General features: G+C 44.2%; 1 protein-coding gene across 7 annotated transcripts in view; it reads left to right on the top strand.

Annotated features, from left to right (window-relative positions):
- The first annotated feature begins 2,022 nt into the window (after positions 1 to 2,022).
- GJC1 (gap junction protein gamma 1) overlaps positions 2,023 to 23,109 on the top strand; it is a 31,228-nt gene continuing 10,141 nt past the window's right edge. For 2 of the 7 annotated variants that reach the window (XM_019554558.1, XM_019554551.1), the window contains exons 1-3: positions 2,023 to 2,113; positions 2,689 to 2,827; positions 19,023 to 19,211. The gene's annotated coding sequence lies outside the window, so the exon portion shown is untranslated. Of the gene's footprint in view, positions 2,114 to 2,511; positions 2,828 to 6,547; positions 6,762 to 17,138; positions 17,225 to 19,022; positions 19,212 to 23,109 lie in introns of those variants that run through there. The other 5 variants (XM_019554556.1, XM_019554553.1, XM_019554554.1 and 2 more) reach the window with 5 other exon arrangements.

Genomic DNA, 23,109 nt, shown 5'->3' with positions numbered 1-23,109 from the left:
TCCTGATGAAAGTCCTGATCCTCAGGAACCAAATCCTTCAAGATTAAAGGCACTCTAAATAATATTCTTATATTATTATTGCTGCTTCACACTTTGTCACCAAAGTATCCTGAGAAGCCAAAAGCTCTTGTGGAATTCTTGCTTTTCAAAATACGTTATAGATCAGGGAGCAGGATAGGGAGATACAGCACTCCCTTGCCCCATTGCTGCCTGCCCAGATCCATACTGCTGCCTGCTCCCTCAACCATGCCGTTGGACTCAGACCCATCCCAGCTGCTGCTGGCTCTGCAGATCTGGTCCAGGAGGAACTCCCATAATCCAGATCCAGCCTCGGGTCCAGGATGAGCTTGATACTCCTGATCTAGTCTAACCGCCTGTCTGAGGCAGGGATCATCCCAATCCAAACCATCCTATACAAATCCATTATCTAATCGGTTAACAAAACTATACCATCAACCCTGACAAAAAGCAAGACAGCACCCTAATATGCTACACACAGGTAGAGCAGGGGGACCATCATAGCCAACATCCTGCTAGTGGAAAAGTTGTTAAAATATGCTCCAGACATCTAGGTAGAGGGCCATCCTCCCCCCCTCCCCACTGCAGAGGAAGACAAAACAGTCCACAGCCTACATCCATCTGACCACAGGGTAAAATTCCTTCCTGACCCCAAATATGATGACTGGTCTGACCCAGAGCCAAGGGGCAAGACTCTCTAGACAGGAACCTCTGGGTTTAAATCCCAGCAGAAGCACTGGCACAGCCCAGTCAAAATCCCCTGCTGTGGCTGTAGCCAATACCCAATGCTTCTGAGGAAGTCTTAAATGAAAAACCCCGATGCATGTAGCAGCAGGAAGGGGGAAAAAATCCCCTCCCAGGTCCACACGGTAACCAGCAAAGCCCAGAAGCATGGGAAAACCCACAGCAGAACACAGCCAGGGGTTCTCAAGCTTTTTTAGACTTAAGGCATCCCTCATTTGACCCTCAGAAAATGTCAGCTCTTACTTTTCACTTCTTTTTTGACTACAGAAGAATAAGGGAGCAATTCTTCTGTTGCCAAGGGCTCAGAAAGACTGCAAGAAATCTTAACAGCAGATTTCTATTGGCAATCTTCAGGTTTACTTTTACACATCCTGCTTGTGTAGGCCTTGCAGGGTAACACCACGAATCTTAAGGCACCCCAGGGAGCCACACACCCCCAGCTGAGAATCAGGGTGGCTGCTATAGATCCTCCCACACCTATCCCTACCCAGGCCTCTCTTGCCCCTCCACTGATGGAGAGTCCACACCTTTAGGGTATGGTGGGGGTTTCTGCTGTCAGCTGAAGGGCTTGGAAACCAAGGCATCTATAAAACCCAGTTTCTGATTTCTGCTGAAGGGCTTGGGAAGCAAGACATACCAAGGCATCTATAATTTCCATCTGAAACCCAGTTTCTGTTCTCTGCTGAAGGGCTTGAAGGGCACAAAGCTGAAGTTGGTTCTTTCTTCCTGGCCCCTTTCTCAAAGCTAATCTTTACACAACAAAAAAGTTGTTCGTAGTGAATCAGACATGCTAAAAAGCTAGAATTTCATCCAAAATGTATAATAAAAAATGTACTGTAAGCTTTGGGCCAGACACCGCCTGCTCAGAATTTTTCCGGTGGTGCAGGCATGTGGGTTGGGGCGCCCCGAGGAGGAATTTGCCCCGTGACCCCAGCCGGATCTCAGGGCTCCATAAATGAGCTTCTTTTCCATTTTCTTATTAGTAAATCTCCATTTCTGACGAACTCTTTAGCCACGTCTAATTCTTTGCTAACAACTTTCCCTGCGTAAGGATGAGCTTTTGAAAAGGAACCGGGAAGAAGGCACCAACTTCAGCCTCGTCCCCTGGCCCCTCCACTCAGAAGGTGCCCACTCCCAGCGGAGGGCCTCGGCCGGGGGGGCCGGCGCGAGAGGAGGCTCGGCCGGCAGCGGCGGGGGATGGAACGCACATCTAGAAGGGGGCGAGGGGCGGCCGCGCGCATGCGCCCCGGCCCACTCCCCTGTGGCGGGGTCCCGCCGAGGCGAAGCGCGGCGGAGGGCGGGGCTCCCCGCCGAGGGCGGCCGCGCGCTCCGCTGCACCGTGTCCCGGCGGGTGAGTGCGCCAGCAGGGGGCGCCCCTGCCTGGGGCTGGGGTCTTGCCCCGGCCTGGAGGGTTTGGGGGGCACGGTGGGTGGCCCCTTGCCCCTGGTGCTGCCCCAGCCTGGCATCTGCCCCCTGCACCTGGGGGTGGGGGAGGGAATTTGGGGTTGTGCCCTTTTGTTGTGAGGATGGGTGGCTGTGGTGTGGCGGGGTGCTGGAGGGATTGGCATCCACTGATTGATTTCTGTATTAGGAGGGGATCGATGTCCGGCTGCCATGCTTAAGGGGGGAGGAAAAAGATCACAGAGATGTTAAATGCCTAAGACTTGGCCGGACTGTTTGGGGGGTGGGAGGCAGAGCTAGAAAAGAGCCCGCGGGCGACTTGGCTCGTCACGGCTGTCCAGGGTTTTTCACTTCTCCAGAACGTAAAGAGAAAAACCCTTTGCGCCGAATGCTGTCGCATGCTGTGGAGGGAAGGGGGCCGTGCCGGGTGGCTCTGAAACGGTGGCAGCACTGGAAACATCATTTGCCGTGTACTTCCGCTGGTTCATATCTGTGTTTCTCAGGAACGCTTTACCCTTTGTCCAGGCGAAACACGGGCCCACAGAGCCTTGCTTCTCCGCGTCCAGTGGCAGCGTTTTATCTTCTTTTGTCCTCTTCGGTACAACGCAGTCTGATGTCTCGTCTCATCAAGTCTAATTCCTTCCTCCCTAGGAATCGTTGAACTGTGTGAGTAAATTTTAGCAGCGATTCTGTGCCGTTTCTGTCTTACCTCTTTCTGGATAGAAAGCCAACCCTGATTTTCGGTCTGTGAAATTTAGGATTTAAAGTGTTCTGCAGTTTCGGTGACAGCCTGTCAAGATTGGGGCTAAAAGGGAGGCTGTCACCGTGTGTCTAGTAAAATCGATCCCGTCAGAACAATTTATTGATCATTCTTTTGTAGAGTGGAGTTCAAAAAGCTGCAACAGATTCACTGTTTTGAACCTTGTTCTTCAGAAACTTGTTTCTAAACAATACTTACGAAGTAACCATAGCTGATGACTGCAGGCCAGTTCCAAGATTGCATTAGTTTTTCTAGTTCGAAAACTTTCCAGAGTGAACCAGTGACCTGACCCTTTTTAGCTGTTGTAGTTGTAACTTGATCTTTTGAATTGTCAACATGAGAAAAGTTTTTACTATATTAATTCTCTGGTTTATTAAAACAAGCTGTTAGAGACTTTCAAACATTTGGAAGTCGAGGGAACAATTTAAAATAGATCTAGGGGCAGATTTTTAAAAGACACAAAAGTCAGTGTGGTTCTTGGCACTCTTCAGAAAGTTATGTGCCCAACTGCTCTGTGCCTTGGAAACATCTTTCTTTTGGATTTTAAATGATGCAAAAGCTTGCTTTTTGAATAGGAAGATAAGATTGCATGAAATACTGAAATGTACAAAAATTAAATGTATTTAGTCCTAACTCAAAACATGCAGACCAGTCTCTAATTTAGTTTACAGTTTAGTTTATGAAATGTCTTTCATTATCAGAACTCTTTACTGAGAACTAAAGTAAATCACGATTTCGTTTTCTTTAGAACTTGTAATATTATGGTTAGTATGGGGTGTGGGTTTTTTTATTTCCTGGGCAGCATTAAATGCTGATGAAACTAGCATGTGCATGTGTGTGCATATATATATACATAATTGCCTGGTTCTGTTGAGTAAAGCTATATTTCTCTAACCCAATCAATACTTGAAATATTCTTTTGAAACTGAATAGGATATTAGCCATCATTGGCGATGAAGTCTGGTTATAGCAACATCAGATTATGAGCATACACACTTTTCTGAGCATCTCTGAACCAATTTGTTACGCAGTTTTTAGTAGACCACACTTTATTCATGTACATGTCGGTTTTTTGGCTTTAAGGGGTAATATGCATTATAGTGGTTGTGCAAGACCTTCATAAAGTTCTTACGGCCTCAACGTTAGAATTTCTTTTTCTTTATTTCATGGGGGATTCTAGTTTGAGAAATCTCCTTATTTCAAGACATACCAAGGGATCTATAATTTCCATCTAAAACCCAGTAAATGGATTTTTTTAGTAAATTTTCATGAAAAGATGTTATTTCTAAAAGCACTTCTATGCCATCTTCCAGTAGAGCATGCTTGTATTTGGTACAAATACAAATCCCAGTGTGAAGACCTGATGTCATGACAGGTTGGTTCCACATTAAAAACACTACCTACATCATCAAAACAGGATTGAAAATTAACTATTGTAAATATTCTTATACATTTCTGTAAAGCTTAAAATGTTGATAGGCTGAAAGAAGGAAGTTTCCAACCTGCGCCTAGCTCAAGAAGGACTGGCTGACTTCTGTATCCAGCAACAAAAAAAGTGGATGCACCTTTCTATTCTAAGGTCCTTGTCTGACAAACTGATATAGTTACTTAGTCTGTCTTGGCCTGGGTGACGCTAATGTGACATTTGTTCTGACTTCTGTAAAGCTTTAATGGAGCAGTTTCACAGGGAAGTTGTAAAAAGTTTTAGTTTTGTGGGCAATATTGCTCATATAGGGCTTGTGGGGATTTTGGATCACCAGCTTTTTCTCCCCCCTAATTACACTTTTATTTGCTGTCACTATGAAAGTATTTGTTTATTTGTCCCTATTGCAATTCTAAAATAGCATTGATATAAGCATGTTGTTGCCTGTTTTAATACATTTTGAAACATTAGTTTAATCTAAACTGGCAACTGGTTTTGCTTGAGCAGATCAAAATTGTTTAAAGCCATTTGTGGCCAGAGGAGTTGCAAAGCATCTTAGCACTCTCCTGAGATGAGTGCTCAATAGCTCTGAACTCCGTCCAGCTTTCTCTTTCTGTTCTGACAACAGCTGTTGTCTTGTCATCAAACAGGTCAAAGGAGTGTAACTGCGTACCTCTGTCCATTGATCAGGGTAACAGCAGAACTGAAGCAAGAGATATATAGGCACTGTTGTCTCAGTTTTCTCCTGTGGTTTCTTCAGTGCCATGCAATGCCAATCTCAAAACAGTAGACAGAACTCAACCCCATATAGCCAATGCTGTTAACCTCAGTTGGGTCAGGATTTCACCCCTGAGGTGTAAATTTTAGCTTGTCTGTCAGTTTAAGAAAGAATAAGATGTATTAATTTGATTATTGTGGCATCTTTAGTGAAGTGATCAAATCTTCTTTATATGGGGAGACACTAGCCAGGGATGCCAAGGAAACTGTGTAAACACCACTTCCTAGAAAAACAGTGATGCTGTTTTCATGACTATAATTATTTGGAAGTAGGAGATGGTACCATACAGGCTGGATTAAAATATAGTATGTACAGGTCACTGGTAAATTTTTTAACTATTTTGGAGATAAGAACTGATCCCCATGGAACTCCAGTAGAAACACAGCCACTTCCTCACGATTCCCCAGTTACAGTTACATTTTGAGACTTGCCTGCAAGTCTTGTCTTAATCTATTTAACATGTCCGTGCTTATTATGTGTGACTTCTTAATTCTAAATTCTAGACTGCAAAGTTGTTGATATCACATAAAAAGGCCTTACAGAAGTTGAAGTCTGTTACATCATTATCTGTATCAACCTCCTAAAAAGGATTATGTATCACATTAATTTAAAAAGGATGGACAATCTTCCTTTAGGAATGACTTCTTAAGAGACAAGGATGATTCTTGAGAGACAAGCCACTATTTTATTAATGTACTTCTCAGACATAGGAGTCCCAGGTTTTATTTGCAGTTTATCTGGTAAATTAGGAAATGGGAAAAAATATTTGAAAGGCACTTGTTTAGTTCTTTGAAAGAGCTCAAAAACACTCTTTCCACAGTTCTCTGGGCAATATATTGTAGGAGAGAGTAAAGGATTTTTCCACCAATATTTTTTCTCTGCTGAATCTCACTGAATCAGTTGTGTGCTTCAGTTTAAATGATCTGGAAGCCCAGATTTTCATTATTCAGTTCATTTGAATTGTAAATAAAAGACCATTGTGTCAGGTCAGGACTGCAGAAGCAGCTCCTTCCTTCTGTGAAGAAATAGATGAAAGGAGACTCTTTCAAAGCAGAAGTTGTTTGCAAGCAGAACAGGAAATAATTAACTTAGTATTGCTTATGCCCTCATGGGGAAAAATGAATCTGAATGTATTGTATCAAGCTGCATTTGTAACTGAAGAGGAAAGTATTGAAATGTTTTCTGAATACCTTATAAGTTGCCTCCTTCCTTTTCTTGATTGCTTGTGTTAAGCTGAAAGTCCTCTTACAACAACCCTAAAAAGAATCGTGCATGTAAATTCAGATATACAAAGGACGAGAAAGAAATGTGTGTGACTCTTACGGTGCTCTGATGGCAGATTTAGCTTGTGGGTGGGGAGGGGAAATGAACCAATACAGATTATTCTGCGTCTGACTAACATGCAGGCTGGTCAGCACCAACTAGTTCAGCCCTCACTAGTCAGTGGTGGTTATATATTAAAAAGGCAATTTTGATGGCATAGATTGTAAAACAAGGTAAAATACTTTGAATGGAGTGATTCACATTAGCTGTGTCAAAGAGACCTGCTCTTCAGGAGTGAGGACACAGCTGCGTAGAATCTCTCACAGCTGGAGTTCATCGGGTCCCTGTCTGTACTTGAGGGGAAAGAAAACAAGGTAAGGAAATTGTAGCACTCAGAACAAAGTTTCAGGTGCTATTCACATGGCACACTGGCTGTACGCTGGGACTGATCACAGTGCTGATGTTCTTTTAGCCAATTACACTAAGTAGGAATACATCTTAAAAGGTGTTAAAAAAAATACACCTACTGGTTAAGATAAGATTTACTTTTTGACATCTTTTAAAGTTGTGAATGGCTTTGATCTTTTACAGGTTGTTCGGAATTGAATGTCATACATAGGGTCTTGGTCCAACAGTGAATTTTTTCTCATAAGTTTTGAAAAATGGATTTAGTTTTGATTGAAGTGAAACCATCCCCAAATTGGCAACCATGTTCAGCACAATTTTGTTACTTTTAGAAGCAGTTCTATTCAGGAGTTAGTTTCTGTTGTCCTTTGAGTAGTTTGTTAAGCAAAGCTTGCTGAGTTTCAAACCAGTCCAGCTTGTTCAAAACTTCTAAGGAAAAAGTCATTCTTAAAGATAATGCATCCTTTTAAAACCAATTTTATACACAATCCTTTTTTACGAGGTTGATACAGATAATGATTCAATAGACTTTAATACACAAAGGCTTAAAAGCTTTAATGCTCTAAGGCTTTTTATGTGATATCACACAACTTTGCAATTAAGAAGCTAGAATTAAGTCATACATAATAACCACAGACGTGTTAAATAGATTAAGATAAGGCTTACAGACAGGTCTCAAAATGCAACTGTAAATGGGGAATCATGATGAAGTGGCTGTGTTTTTAGTGGAGATCCACAAGGATCAGTTCTTGTCTCAAAATTAGTTAACAATTTTACCAGTGATTTGGAAGAAAACAAAATTATTACTGATAAGTTGCAGGTGACATAAAGATTAGTAAATTATGAAGAGGAACAGGTCAGTAATGCAGAGTGATCGGATTTGCTTACTAAGCTTATCTCAAACACATAGTATGTGCTTTGTACATAGCATGGCCAAGTGTAAAAGCTTTATACACCTAAAAACAAAGAATTCAGGTCATACCAACACAGTGGGAGCTCTGGCCTGGGACAGTGAGTTGGAAAAAATCTTGGGAAACATGTTGCTGTAAAATGATGTCTCCCCAGCCACTGTAGGGCACCCCCTCCCCTGATGGTTGAGTGTATTATAGCACAGTGTCCTTTATACCCCTTGCCATCAGTTATTCTGGCTTTGAAGTCATCTATCTAGTCTGTTGGTTTTAGCCCTGTAGGGTTGCCTTTTACAATCTGGCCACTTGTTTCTAAGCCTTTCCACAGGAATTCATGCCTTTCCTGTGGCTTCCCACCAGTTCTTCTTTGCGGCTTTTTTTCTGGCCTCTCTTTAGAGCGGGAACTCCACGTGATTCTCCTGGACCACGTTCTGCCTTACTGTCTTGTATACTTTCTGAGGTTTCTCCCTCCACCTGGCTACTCCCCAGGTTATATCAGAGGAGATTACCGTAGCTCTCCCTCCCTGCAGTTTTAGGAGTGGTGGGGGTGGTTTATACCAATCACAGGTGGATATTCATTTAGATATGAACTCCTAGTTCAACAGTGTGGCCAAATTTGCTAGTGATATCGTGGATCTATAATCAAGAGAAAGTGATTTTTTATCTCTGTTTGGCTCTGGTGTTTCCAGTGTCCACAGTTCTAGAATGGTGTTGAAAAGACAGTTCAGAGAAGATCTCTGTAAATGCTGAAAATATTGTAATGTGTTTCTTATAGTGAGGGATGCCAGGATCTCAGCCTGTTTATCTAAAAAAAAGTTAAACAGACTTAGTCACTCAGTACTTTCATAGGAAACAAAAATATGATTGCAAGGGGTGGCGGAATGTGGAATAAAGGTTTGTCTTAGTCATATAACCCATTATTCTGTGAACAGTAGCACAAACTCAGACGATTCTAAAATGTACTAAATCAATTAATTAAAGGGATAATAGTAGCAATACTAGAGAAGGGAATGGTTGGATTTTCCTGCTTTCCATGCTCTACTGGAAGAATCTGTGGAAGTGAGTAGTATTCCCAGATTGGAGACAGGGTATTCATTCCCTTTCTTTCCATAACATTTTCACATTTACCTTCGATGCTATCATTAAATAGCGAGTGCTTCTGATATTTTTTTTAGATAAATTGTGTCTGTATGGACACAACTTTCGTGGAAGTTTCCCAAATCTATACGATGTGTTAATTTATATTTTTAACATTCCTGCCATCATTACACACATTCTAGTTTTAACAGTTGCTGAACTGTTGGAAAATATATCTCCCTGTTTGTGTTACACATGAAGAATATTCCCTGGGTTACAGGCGCTCCTTTGGGAATTTGTAGCTTGACCACAACAGCATTCGCTGCTTGAGTGTGACAGCATTGCATCCTCATTAAATGGAAATGATCCTATTTGTTACATGGCGTGAATGGACTCATTATCACAAAACCAAGTACTTTCTAGAGCACTCCAGCTGGTCCTTTCTGTTCTTGTGATCAATGAGCAAGGAATTTCACTCTAACATACTGATACCACAATACAAAATGCTACATTTCTTTTCCTGTCAGCTAAGGTTATGATTCTGGGGCAGGGGTGTTTGTTTAATATTGTTCTGGCTTATATTCTGTTTCTGAAAAAAATGTTTTTAATGTACACTTAAAGTATATATTTACTTGCCAATATTTATGGTAAATTCAGTAAAGACAGCCACTGAATGTATTAAATTTCTGTTATATTTTATGCAGAGTTAATTGTTAAAAACTGCTTTGAAACAAAGGCCATAGTATTATAGGAGTGCCGCTTTTGTTTACTAAGCTACTTCTATAATACATGTGAGTAGCTAAAAATCTGTTTGCAGTACTCAGGCTTCTGGTTATCTGTGGTCTTTCCAAATGGCTGGGATTCATTAAATGATTTTTTTTTTTGTTTTCCAAAGTGAAGAATAACAGCAAAGGAACATAGATTCTATATTAGTAAAATTGCCATACTATCAAGAAAGGATAGTGGTATTTTAATGAAGACATATTCCTGAGAATAAAAATATCAGAAGCAGACATAAGAGTGTGATTTAAATTTAAGCACTTGTCTCTACAGCAATAATATTACAATATTATTGTAATATTTACCTTTTCATGGCAGCAAAAATACCACCTGCATTTTACCTGCTGCAAATATATGTTGCTTAGTTTAAGACTGATACTGAAATACATTGCACTATTAGTTAGCATTTATTTTTAAAGCAGAATGATGATTTTTAAATTGAAGACCTCAGCGGCTTATATGACAAAATAAGTTAGAAGATGTTTTAAAGCTATAAATAAAAAAGATATATTTAGAGTAATGAATAGTATATTTATGGTCAATGTTGTAATAAGGGAAATGCAATGGAAAATTTGAGTCATGCACTGATACATGAGGCATTTTCCTATGGAGTCATTGAACTAAAAAATGTCTTATATGCTTAAACTTGAACAGATGCTTCAAAACACACTCTCTCTCTCTCTCTCTCTCTCTTTCTTCCAATGCAGATCTAACATTAGCAGTTCTAGTCACACCATCATGATTTACTTGTGAGCACTTTCATTTTAAATCCCTTTGTTCAGGAATAGTAGTCCACCTCCAGTGCCTCATTTCATCTTGGTATTTAAGTACATGACTAATTTTAAGCATTGAATAGTCCAGTTAATGTCAATGGGATTGTTCGCAAGCTTGTGGTTGGGCATGTACTTAAATAACTTACTGAACTGGATTCTAAATTTCCACCAAAAGTAATTGAGCTAAGTCCTGCTCTTCTTTTTTTTAAAGAAAATCTCATGGATATCAGCAGCTGTTTTGCTTAAAAGAAATGGGATCAGCTCTCAGCTATCACAGAAATTAGTTCCACCTTTTTGGTTACACATTTATGAGGAAACAGAATTATTAGTGTAGTTGTCTGGACCTCAAGGGGTGGTCAAAACAGCTGTACTGATAGCATAGATGGGAATGCTGGAGGAAACTGTCTTCAGCACTGTTGCACAATTGAGACTAGATTATATTAAGTCAGATGTGCGCAATTTTCCTTGGGTAGATGGTGCCTTGTAAATGGTAACCTCCAAATAACCAGTGCTTCCTTTTAACATGATCCTGTTAGGAAGGTTTCTTGTTCAGAGTGAATGGGGTGGGAAATGTGGCAGACACCCAGGTCTTTATTTTTTGCATTAAACATGTCTACCTGTGTCTCAGTCAGAAAATATTTTTGGGCAAAATCAGTCCTGGTACCCTTCCAGAATACTGGAAGTTGCACATGTAGCTTAATGCAGTGGCCCTTTGTGGGCCTGTGTTCCATCAGATAGTAAGGATGTACATGCACATGTTTATCACTAACACTCACTAGTCTAGAGTAACAGATTTTTTTTCCCTCTGTTTTCACATTCTCGTTTGAAATGTTTATTTTTGTAAAGCAGGTGAAAGAATACTGGGATCCAAACTTAACCTAATCTTGGCCAGGCTTGGAAATAACGGGATTTATCTAAGTATTGCTTAACTCTGAAATTTAGTTGTCTGGTAACAGATAATATGATTGTCACCATTTTAAATGTTATGTTTAAATAGCCCAAATGAGATAAGAAACAAGTGGTGTTCTGGACTGTATGAATGTGAGGTCGATCTTGTGTAGGCAAACTGCTAATCTGATTTGGCCAGCATTTTACAGTCCCATTTCTAATGACTGCCCAGTTTGTTTGTGTGGAGACTGAAGTTCAATAATAGGTTTTGGCTTCCTTGCAGTCTTCCTAAACAGTAATTTATTCCTATGTTACATTTCAAATAGAGCGTGTATAACACAAACAGAAGCATCATTAGTGACTCGTTAGACTGTATCAGAACACAACTCGCCCACCAAAAATCTTGAAAGCATGGTAATGAGAAATTAGGGGGAATGTAAAAGTGCCAATAAAGGCATGCTACCTTGCTTGTAGTGCTATTGATAACATACTTCACAGAGTACTTGCTTCCCTTGTCAATTGATACAAAAAAGCAATATAAACTTCAGTTTGCTGCCACAGTCCACATATCATTGAAAGGTTAATATGTTTTAAAACTGCTGGTAGTTTTAGGTAATAATAATGGACTCGTAAACTCAGTAGTTGGTAGGGGTAAAATTTAAACTTCTGCTACCTTAGCTCCCAGCTAAGTATAGTTGCCCCACTATGTTAAAGGTGATGATTTTTCTTCTCATCCTCTAGATACAAGGGTTGGTTGTAGGAGGGGTCAGAAAGTGAACAAATCATAAAGTAGACAAACATTACCCATATAAAAATATTGGCACGTGAGAACCATGTGCTGGGACGTCTGGTATTGCAGATGGATTGCAAAAAAAATAGGTGAGATGCTCCCCTAAAACTTTAAGGAAGTGTTAATTTTGGAATACTTTTTCTCTCTATATCAGACCATTTTCAGCTCCTATTAAACTGAAGTTAGTGTCTCAAACTTGATTGTACTGCAGTAGTCATCCTTACCTTGATATATTTCCTTTTTGCCTAATGTAGCAAGGAGCACAAATGATTTAGCAGGACCAATATTCAGCCTCTCCTGTTTTTCATATGCGTGCACAAGGAACATGAAGTAGCAGAAGGAATGGAAAGTATGCTTGCCCAGGCTGCAGTTTTGCTGTTCTCTTCTTGTTCCCATAAATTACTTGTACCCTGTATTTAATGTTGGACAGAGAACCTATAGTTAAGCACTTGCTGGGTTAGTCTACATGAGACAATTTACTGCGCAGTAGACTAATCTACTCTGTAGTAAAGCATCACTGTGTAACCATGTGCAGGAGCTACTGCGTAGTAGATTAGTCTACCGTACAGTTTTCTACTACTTGTACATACAGGTAGTAGATTTACTATGCAGTAGCTACTGTGCAGTAGCACAGTTACATAGATGACCGGGAGCAAATTGCTCCTGGTCAGCCCGGGCAGCAGGGTGCAAGAGAATGATCCCTTCCCTCAGGACCTGCCTGGTGCCAGGACTGGAGCCAGCTCCAATCGCAGGCAGTATCCCAGCCCCCAGCTCGGATCTCAGAGCCAGGGGAAGAGTAGGGCTGCCTGCTGCAGGGGCAAGGGGACATTGTCCCTGCCCTCCATGATTGGATCCAGCCCTGGCAGCAAGCATCTCCTGGAGGCAGGGGGGCAATGTCCCAGCTGCTGAATGGCCAGTGGACATTGTCCTGGCCTGGTTCTGCAATCAGAGCACAGGTTGGGCAGCAGGCAGCTGCCTGGGCAGGGGCAGGGGTAGGAGGCAGCTGCTCTGGAGGTGGGACAGCTCCCCTGATCCTGCAGAGCCTAGGCCTGACACAGGTGCCCCCTGCCAGCCTGGGACTGGCACCCGGAGAAGCCTGGAGTTCCCCCTGACTGCCATATAATAGCAGAGCATGGCAGGAGCATCTCTTCCCTGAACTGCTCCCATCAGGAACAGATTTGCTCCCGATAGACATATGTGTAGACATGCACTCAGGGAAAGCTTATTGCACAGTATTTTACTGTACAGTAAGCTTTCTGAGTATTAACTGCATGTGTAGATGTGCCCTCTCTGTATACAGTACTGTATTGGGCTCAGTTGGCACACATGCTGGTTACAGTATAGATTTTAGAAAACTACAAATGGCCAGGTCAGGCAGTATAATCCTCTCTTACCCATATGCATAGATGTCCCCAGTCTATACATTTTTTGATAAGTTACACTAATGTACATGTAGCCATTTCCTCAGTTGCTTCCTCTACCAGAACATAAGAACTACCATTTAATGGGTCAGACCATAGGTCCCTTTTTCCCAGGCTCTGGTTTCCTGCACCTCATCTGCTCACATGTCCAGTATGAGTTCCACTGGGCAGGTCTGCTGGCTCCTTGGATTTGTTTGAGGACCAGTGAGCACTGTCCAGTGTGCTCTGCTCAGTGTCTTGCCTCAGTGCACTCATTCTGCACCTTTGACCTCCACTTCCATTCCTTTTATATTTTCAGTTGCCCAAAGGAATCAGTGACCACTTTCCCAGTAGCCTCCCTTTCTGAGAAAGGCTTGTAGTTTCACTTTGAGGGCTTTTGGACTATGACCCCTTAAAGTAGCAAATAAGTTTGTCATAGTGGCAGAGTGGATGCTGAAAGAGAGAAAGAACAGGGTATGATCAAGGCTCTTTCCACTGTTCCTCTCTCACGTGCAGCCTCCAGCATTTAAGGACGAAGAAGTTTCAGTTCAGAGGCTGCACCCCTAACCTCTGTGCTCAAAGGCTACTGATGTACCTTTCCTCCAAAAATTTGTCCAGTCCTTTTTTCAATCTGGTTAAACTGTCAGCTTCAACAACATCTTGTGGCAATTAATTAATTACATGCTGTGTAAAAAAAAATTCCTTTTATAAGTTCTTTAAACTTGCTACTTATGAGTCTCTTTCATTCTGTGAGCCCTCACACTGAGACATTTTGCCTTAGCAATACCCATAAGGTAGAGTTTAGACCGGGGTGGGTAATTATTTCAGGTGGAGGGCCATTATTTCAGGTGGAGGGCCGCTTAACAACTTTTGGTGAGCTGTCAAGGGCTACAAGGGTACCTCTGCCCCTTGGCAGGTGCCCTGCCCCCTGATAGCCATCTTGGAACCAGAAGTCCCACCCCCTAACCCCTGGTCTTTGCCACCAGAAATACCTGCCTTGTCCCCGGAAGTACGCCCTTTTGGGAGGGGGGGAGGTTGCCATCTTGGAACCAGAAAAAAAACCCAAATCATACAGTAAAAATCAAACATCTTCTATAACATATTTTAGTTTTATTTCAAATAATATTTTATTCTGATTTACTTGTGCTTGCATAGTGTATATAAAGGTTATTGTAGAGTGGGAGCCCAGCAGGGGGAAATAATGCTGAAAGGAAATCAGCACGGATTCATTGCAGGTAGATCCTGCCTGACTAACCTTGTTTCTTTTTATGACCAGGTCACAAAATGCTTAGGCACAGGAGTTGAGGTAGATGTCATTTACCTAGACTTTAAGAAGGCCTTCAATACGGTATCTCATTCCGTTCTTGTAAATAAACTGACAGGCCATGATGTAGATGATTTCACTGTCAGGTGGGTGGCAAATTGGCTTGGGGGTCATACCCAGAGAGTGGTGGTGGACAGGTCAATATCAGCCTGGAAAGGTGTGGGCAGTGGAGTCCCACAAGACTCAGTCCTGGGACCGGTGCTGTTCGATGTCTTCATCAGTGACTTGGACGAGGCCATGGAGAGCACCTTGTCTGAGTTTGCAGATGATACCAAATTATTGGGCAAAGTTAACACACCAGAGGGTAGGGAATGGATCCAGGCGGATCTGGACAGTTTGGAAAAACGAGCAGAACAAAATAGGATGCAGATCAACAAAGACAAGTGCAGAGTGCTGCCCCTTGGCAAAAAGATCCACCAACACACTTACAGGTTGGGGGATGACCTTCTCAGCAGAACATAAGTCATCAATGTGACAAAGTGATCAACAAGGCTAACCACACCTTGTCACGCATTAGCAGATGCATGATGAACAGGTCCAGGAAGGTGATGCTTCCCCTCTGTGCGACACTGGTCAGGCCACAGTTGGAGTACTGTCCAGTTTTGGGCACTGCACTTCAAGAGAGATACGGAGAATCTTGAGAAGGTTCAGAGGAGGCTACTTGTATGATCAGAGGCCTTCAGGAAAGACCCTAGGAGGAGAGACTGAGGGACCTAGATCTCTTCAGCCTTCGCAGTAGAAGGCTGAGAGATGATCTTGTGGCTGCCTATAAATTCATCGGGGAGGGCAGCAGGAAATAGGAGACTCTCTACTTACTAGGGCAACCCCTGGAGTAACTAGGAACAATGGCCACAAGGTGAGGGAGAACAGATTTCAGATGGACATTAGAAAGAACTTCTTCACAGTAAGGGTTGCCAGAATCTGGAATGGGCTTCCCAGGGAGGTGGAGCCCCTACCCTGGAGGTCTTCAAGAGGAGACTGGACAAGCACCTAGCTGGGGTTGTCTGACCCCAGCGCTCTTTCCTGCCCAGAGCAGGGGGTTGGACTCAATAACCTACTGAGGTCCCTTCTGACCCTAACATCTATGAAACTCAAAATAAAGTTTTACTCTTGTGTGTGTGTGGGGGGTGGAACTTCTGGGGAGCTGTGGGATTTATGAAGGGGTGTGGGGTTGTAGGGGGAGTGTGTGTGTGTGTGTAGGTGGGTGGGTCTGGGATTTGTGGGGTGCGTGATTGTGGGGTTTGTGGGTGGGCTGCCCCGCTACATGCCTCCTACCATGCTCAGAGTTTTTACCACTGGCAGCAGCAGCAGGCTATCAGGGTGCTCCTGGCCCACAGCAGGCAGAGCCCCCCAGCAGTGCACCGCTCCAACTGAATCCCAGGAGTTGCATGTGGCAGCATGGATCTGGCCTAGCCTGCTCATGCACATCTTCAAGCCAGACCGTGCTGGCTCCGTGCAGGTATGTGGGGCTCCTAGCACTACAGGCAGGAGCCATGCACCATTGGGCCGGGCCCAGTGCCTCCATGTGGGGCTTCTAACACTTCAACAGAGAGCTGCACAAGGGGCATGGAGCCCGCCCAGGCCAGTGGTGTGTATACCGGGAGCCACAGGGAGTTGTGTGCCATTGGGCCAGGTGGGCTCCAATACCTCTACATGCAGCTCCTCGCTGGAGTGCTGGAAGCCCCATGTGGAGGCACGAAGCTGGCCTGGCCCAGCCCAGAGGCACCCGGCTCTCACCTGCAGTGCCAGGAGCCCCATGTGTTGGCACACGCAACTTCTGGGATTCAGCCAGAGTCATGTGCCACTGGGGCTCTGCCTGCAGCAGGCCAAGAACTCCCCAAGGACCAGTGGCTTGCTGCTGTCACCAGCAGTGGGGGCTGTGCACTGTGGCGGGGGGCCCACTCCCACCCACAAACCCCACTCCCTGCAGGCAAGAGCTCCCCTCCCCACTCACCAGCTGTCCACTCATGTCATCATACTTGGTGCCTCCGCATGGGGCTTCCAAACAGTGCCAGGAGCCCCATGGAGGTGAAAGCACAGAGCCTGCCCAGTCCAATGGCACATGACCTCTGAAAGCCCACCTCCTGTCAGGCTGGTAGTGATTGTTTTTTGGCTGGGCCCCATGGGCTGGATAGAAGGCCTGGTGGGCCGGGTCCAGCCCACAGGCTATATTTTGCCCGCCCCTGTTTAGCCTGATCTCCCCTCAGGCCCTATACTGAGGAAGTAAATGGCAGCATATGCTTCCTTGCTCCTGGGTTCCTTTCAGCTGCTGATCAGAGATGAAACACCATGGAGATTTGAAGGTGTTTAAGCCTAATGGATCATAGAAGGCACCCAACTCTTAGTAAGTCTTTGAAAGTCCCTGCTCACCCCTGCCTCCTGCTCTTTCATTCAGGTGCTTCACTGTCCAAGGAACGGAAGCTGAGATATTGTCTTCAGGCTTCAGGCCAGTGGCTGTAGCTTGGCAACTTTGCACTCCCAGTTTCCTCACAGTAAGTTTGTCAACACCACAAAGTTTTGGGTTCTTTTTTCCTATGGACTCTTTCAGTCTTGGAATCAGTGTCTTCCTGAAGAGGTGGCAGGGCTACTGCTTGTTATGTCTTTGCATCAGACTTCCAAGTGCTCTCTGGGATTTTTGTCCCACCTTTGCTGGCTTTATCCTAGCATCAGATGACAATCATTGAATAATAGAGAAGCAGGGCTGGAAGGGACCTCCAAAGGTCATCTAGCCCAACCTCCTGCCTGAGTCAGGATCATCCCTATCCAACCCATCCTATACAATCCATAAAACTCTGTATAAAACTACCATCAACCCTGGCACAACACAGACCTAACATCCTAACCTGTCACAGGGAAAGCAGGGGAACCACAGCAGCTAACATCCTGCTTCTATGAAATTTCAGTTAATGCTCGAGAAATCCCAGGTAGAGGGCCATGCTCCCTGCTACAGAGGAAGGCAACCTGCCCCCCTCTCCCCAGTCCATACCAATCTGACCATGGGGTAAAATTCCTTCCTGACCCAAATAAGGCGGTTGCTCTGACCCTGAGCAGAGGGGCAAGACCCTATAGCCAAAAACCTCTGACTTTGGTCTCAGCAGAAACATTGGCACACCCCAGTCAAAGTCCCCAGCTTTGGCTGTAGCCAACAGTCAATAACTCTGAGGAAGACTTAACACCCAACACTTTGATACATATAGCAGAAAGGGGGGAGTTGGGACAACCATAATAGCCCAGAAGCATGGGAAATAGCCATAATAGAACAGAGGCATAGCTACACCTAGATCATCCCTGACCAGAGGCTGTCCAACCTCTTCTTGAACACCTTCAGTGACAGAGAGTCTGCAACTTCCCTAGGCAGTCTGTTTCTCGACCTCACTGTTTTAACAGTGAAGAAGTTTTTCCAGATATCCCATCTAAACTTACCTTGCTGAAACGTCAAGCCATTGGTCTGTGTCCTGTCTCTGCAGCAAGAGAGAAAAGAAGGTGCTTTCCCTTTTCTTTATGACAGCTTTTCAAGTATTTGAAGACTGCTGTCGTGCCCCCTCTTAAGTGCCTTTTCCACAAGCTGAACATACAATACAAGATATGTCTCTTCTAAGTGGGAGAGACTCTCATTCCAAGTTTATGCTCAATCTGTCAGTCTTTCAGACTGGGACCTATAGAAATCCCAAGGAGAACAAAGACACTTCTTCGTAGAGAGGTCCCTTGCTTCAGCCTCAGACCCAAAGTCAAGTCCTTCTGCAGCACTATGCAAACTACGTTGTGATAAGCGCAACTTGCCACCAGAGCCTAAGAAACTAATGTTGAGTCTCTCTGTGCAGCGTTCCTGTCACTCATGCCTGCAGAGCAGCCACCTACAGTTTGGTACATGCCTTTGCCTATGCATTATGCCATTCTGGAAACCACCCGAACTGCTGCTGCATGCAGTGAGGAAGTTTTCCCATCTCTGTTTGTGTAGGGAATGACAGGGCCCACATTAAGGTATATGTTGAGCATTCCTTTGGCGTCACCCACAAAAGATAATGTGCATGTGGACAACTAGCCACAGGAGAAAACAATTACTTACTATTAACTGAAGTTCCTCAAGCTGTAGTGTTCATGTACACTCAGAGGCAGATGCAGTGGGTGTGGTGGTCCAAACATACCCCCTTTCACCACTGAGAGCTCTGGTTTCAGCCACTGGTTGCATCTATAGTAAGCTTGCTGCCACCACTACCACCCCTCCTTTTTAGCATCCTAGATCTGCTTCTGCATACTTTTAAATCCTACCCTCCCTCCTCTCTTCCTCAGGAGCAAATGCAATGTAGAGCTCTGCTACTGAAAGAAAACTGAGGAGTTGGAAGTGTTCACTGTTCTTTATCCTCTTGGCGTGGAGCACACAGGAAATAAGTGCTGAAGTGTAGCCTATGGTTACTTCTAAGGCAAAAATCTCTGTGGGTTTAACGTGTGGGATCATGTAAGGGACAACTCCAGTTACTGGTAAGTAGCTTCATTTTTCCGGAGATTATCAGTGCTTGCCTCTTTAAGAGGATTTTTGTTTTCCTCGGGAGCAATTGCAAGGCTACTACTCAAGAAACTACAGCCTAAATTTGTGGCTTGGTCAGTTAGAGCCTTGTTTCAGATTTCCCTTGCAGGGAAAATGAATGAGAACATCGTGCCAGAGCTGCTTCAGAACAGTCTGGAGCCTGCATTTCTTTAGCATGCCATTCCTATCAATCTGGCTTCATGGAACAGAAACTGTGGTGCTTTCGTTGGCCACCATATAATCTGGTGATAAATGGGGTCAGGTGTTCATACCAGTTTGGTTGGATATATTAGCTGTTACCAGTTCAGCTAACGATAAGTTGCTTTTGACTTGCTGGCATGCAGGCAGGTATGGATGGATTTGTTTTCAGTTATTTCTTTCCTTCTCCTGAAATGTTCTGAGGATAATAATTGGTTCATCAGCCTTAAAGGCTTGTCTCTCTGCAGGGCTCTGCCTTGTCACTCATGCTTCTCCATCTGTGGGATGAGCTCCTTAGGAGAGACTATGAGATGCTTTGGGCTGCCGTCAGATATTCTGTGGTCATTTGTCTGTCCCTTCCTGAGGTCCAGGTAGGGCAGTCGCTCTCTGGTCCAGGATAAAGGTAAGTCGACTCAGGCTGACTCCAGGAAAGATGGAGATGCTGCTGCTGGGGGGAAGCTCCTGGTGGATTTTGTAGGTGTTGCCATATTTGCTGAAAGAATGTGCCTATCAATGGCCAGAGTGGTTGACACTCTTTTGGACTTGTCTCCGCTCCCTTATCACTAGGTAGCAGCATCATACTGGAGAGCTTTTTCTTATATCTTCCTGGTGGGGATGATTTCAGCTTTTCTTTAATGCAGCTCTCACTACAGTTCTTTCCACTGGTCTGTGGCATCTTGCCATCCTTGGATCTACTTTCAGATACGCAGAAGCCACAGCGAGGGCAAAATTCTGTGTGCTGTTTTCAAAGGGTCACAGACTCGTCTGAGTACATTTCACTTGTAATTCACTAGTTCCTGATTTGCTTTTCAATGGGATTCGAAGAGGCAATGGCCTTGTCCTCATGTAACCTCCATCACTTATGTTCAACTACGGTGCTCCTGTTCATTCGTCCCTAGGATTCCTTTTGTAGAGGCAGGAGGCAAGGCACTGTCAGTGCAGGTTACTTTACTCTGGAGCTCATATCCTGTGTCGGTTAGCTGGAACCATTTGCTGACCTTCAGGCTTCTTTTCAGATAGGATGTGTAAAACTAGTTGCTAAGAGTTTGGCTGGAGATTTTCCTCATGAGTCTACACTAGACTTTGTCTCAGGGTAGTTGGAAAATGGGTGGTTTGAGCTGTTAGTTGCAGCCAATTGTTAGCAAGATGTTATACTTTTATTTTTGCTCAAGTCTTAAAGACATAGGTGTGCCCAGAGGCTGGGCAGGTAGACTCATTTTCCCCACAATCAAAATACAAATAAATGAATGGAAAATATAAACTGATATTTGACTGCATTTACAAAGAAACTAAGGCGAGAATCTGCTTTTATTATTTGGCATCAGATCAGACTTGCCAGTCAGTGAATACAACCAGAATTCTTTTATGTATGGGTCAGTAGTTGTCTGCAAGCAGTAAGCTTTCACTTGTGTGGACCACAGTTTTGTTTTTTCCAAGTTGCAGAATAATTGGGTCCCTTCTAGCCTGATACCTAGTTGGGAATAGGCTTCTGGAAGGTTTGTTTCCATGCTGTGTAGTACTGTGAGAGGCACCAAAAAATATGAGAGAAAGCAAGGAGTTTATTTTCACACAGGGAGCCCGCAATGGCTGCATCAGGGGGAGGAGCAATGCAATGAAAAGAACTCCTCTCCTTTCCTGGCCTTAAAATAATATTTAACTGCATCATGCTACGTTGCTGGCTTGAACAAGCCATTCCTTTTGGTAAATGGGAGTGATAATATTCCTTCCTCGTACATTGCTTTGAAACAAACCCTTCTTTTTTGAACACATACTGCTTGTGTGGATTCTGCTGCAGGTGTGCATATGCCTTGTGCATGGGTTCAGACTGGCTCTGACTGGCTGTGGTGGGGGCCGTGTGTGCAGCCTGAGCATTTTCTCTGCTCATGCATGAGCCCAGAGGTCAGAGTAGCCATGACCCTCTCTCAGTTCCTGCTTTTGGACTGTGGCTGCAAGACAAACTGGACAGTGTCCAAATTCCTACTATTTCTTCATCTTCAGGCTCAGTCTGTATGTGAATGATTTTGTCTTCATTCCTTTATTTACTTATCACTTTTTATTAGACACTCCCCAAAAAAAAAGATGACCAAAATCCTTGCTAAACAACAGACAATTCACACCAACTGCTGGTATGGCAGATTTTAAACCCATATGGTTTGAACCCTTCCTGTTCTTGTGATAAGTCTTCTCCCTTTAATTGTTGGGCACAGCAGATGTCTTCTGTGCCTCAGGGAAGGACATATCCCACATGAGTGCTCCGTCTGCTGCTCCTCATCATGCACTCAAATACTAGAAGATGCAGGGCTCAAATTTCAGCTCTCTGGGGTCAGACAACTTTCCTGGGTTGTACCAAGAAGAGACACCTCCCTCAACTCCAGCATGAAGCATATCTACAGCAGGTGCTGCAGTAACCACATACTCTGTTTTCAGTTCCACAGGGAGAAGCAGCCTGAAAAGGCGTTGAGACCTTTCTGGCACCAGCACAAATCACTCTTGCATCCTTGGCCGTAATGGCCTCAGCGCCAAATACATCAGCATCAACTTGGGGGCAAAGAAACTCCCTTAGACAAAGTGACACACCTGGACTGAGCCCAAGTACAGCTCAGAGCAAATATCAGGCTTATCCCATAAGGGCTACTTAAACCATTCAACCAAATGCAAGTGTTCTACCCTGAGAGAAGGGAGCAAGGCACTGGCCCTCAAAAAGGATGGGAGAACACAGTACTGACACTTGGTACCAACACTGGTACTGGGAATTACCTGACTAGCATTGACCAACAAGCCCTTTCCAGTATGAGATAAACCTTAGAGCAACAGCCTCTGTGGCACCAGACCTGCACCAGTGACCACTACCGTTCACTGAGATGTTCTTCTCCACGACCCTCCTTCTCTCACACTTACAGAGGGGAATACTTCCCCCTCACACTGGGCCAAGATGGGAGTGCCCTCTACCTGGGGACCTACTTAATTCATGATTTTGTGGATTTTGCATAAACCACAAAATCTCCACTTGTCCATGAAATCAACCTTAAAAAAAAACTTAATAAAAATAAAATGCTGGCTCCCTAGTGAGAGCCAGTGGTCCTTCCTGCTTTGCAACCTGCCTGGGAGGGGAAGGCACTGGCTGGCAGGGTAGCACAAAGAACAGCCAGCAGCCAAGGTGGTGGCCGTCCCCTCATCCCTTCCCCTCCTGGGACTTCTCCTTCAATCAGCAATAATAGGTAGAGACACACAAATGGTCGCAAAGCTTACTGTCATGCGTGGATGACCTCTATCTGACACAAGAGGTCTACGGGCCAACGTGAGGTAAAGTACTGCTCAACCTGGTACTGGCAACCAGGGATGACCTAATCAGTGACCTAATGACCACGAATTGATCACCGTCACCATCCGCTGTAAAGCTAGCAAGTCAGTCAGCAATACAGAAGCTCTTGACTTCAGGAAAGCCGACTTTGACAAGCTCAGGAGGCTTGTTGGTGAGGCCATAAGGGACCATGAACCTGGGGGGAGGGGAGTTTAGGAAGAGTGGTTGCTTCTCAAGGGAGCGATCCTCAATGCACAAGCTAAGTCTATTCCATCTCAGAGGAAAGGCAGCAAAAGGGCACAGCAGCCTCCCTGGCTCTCCAGGGACCTAGCAGACCTCCTGAGGCTAAAAAG

The sequence above is a fragment of the Crocodylus porosus genome, unplaced genomic scaffold (genome assembly GCF_001723895.1).
Source record: "Crocodylus porosus isolate Cpor-Errol unplaced genomic scaffold, CroPor_comp1, whole genome shotgun sequence".
Lineage (NCBI taxonomy): Eukaryota > Metazoa > Chordata > Crocodylia > Crocodylidae > Crocodylus > Crocodylus porosus.
This window is presented reverse-complemented; position numbering and strand designations above follow the sequence as displayed.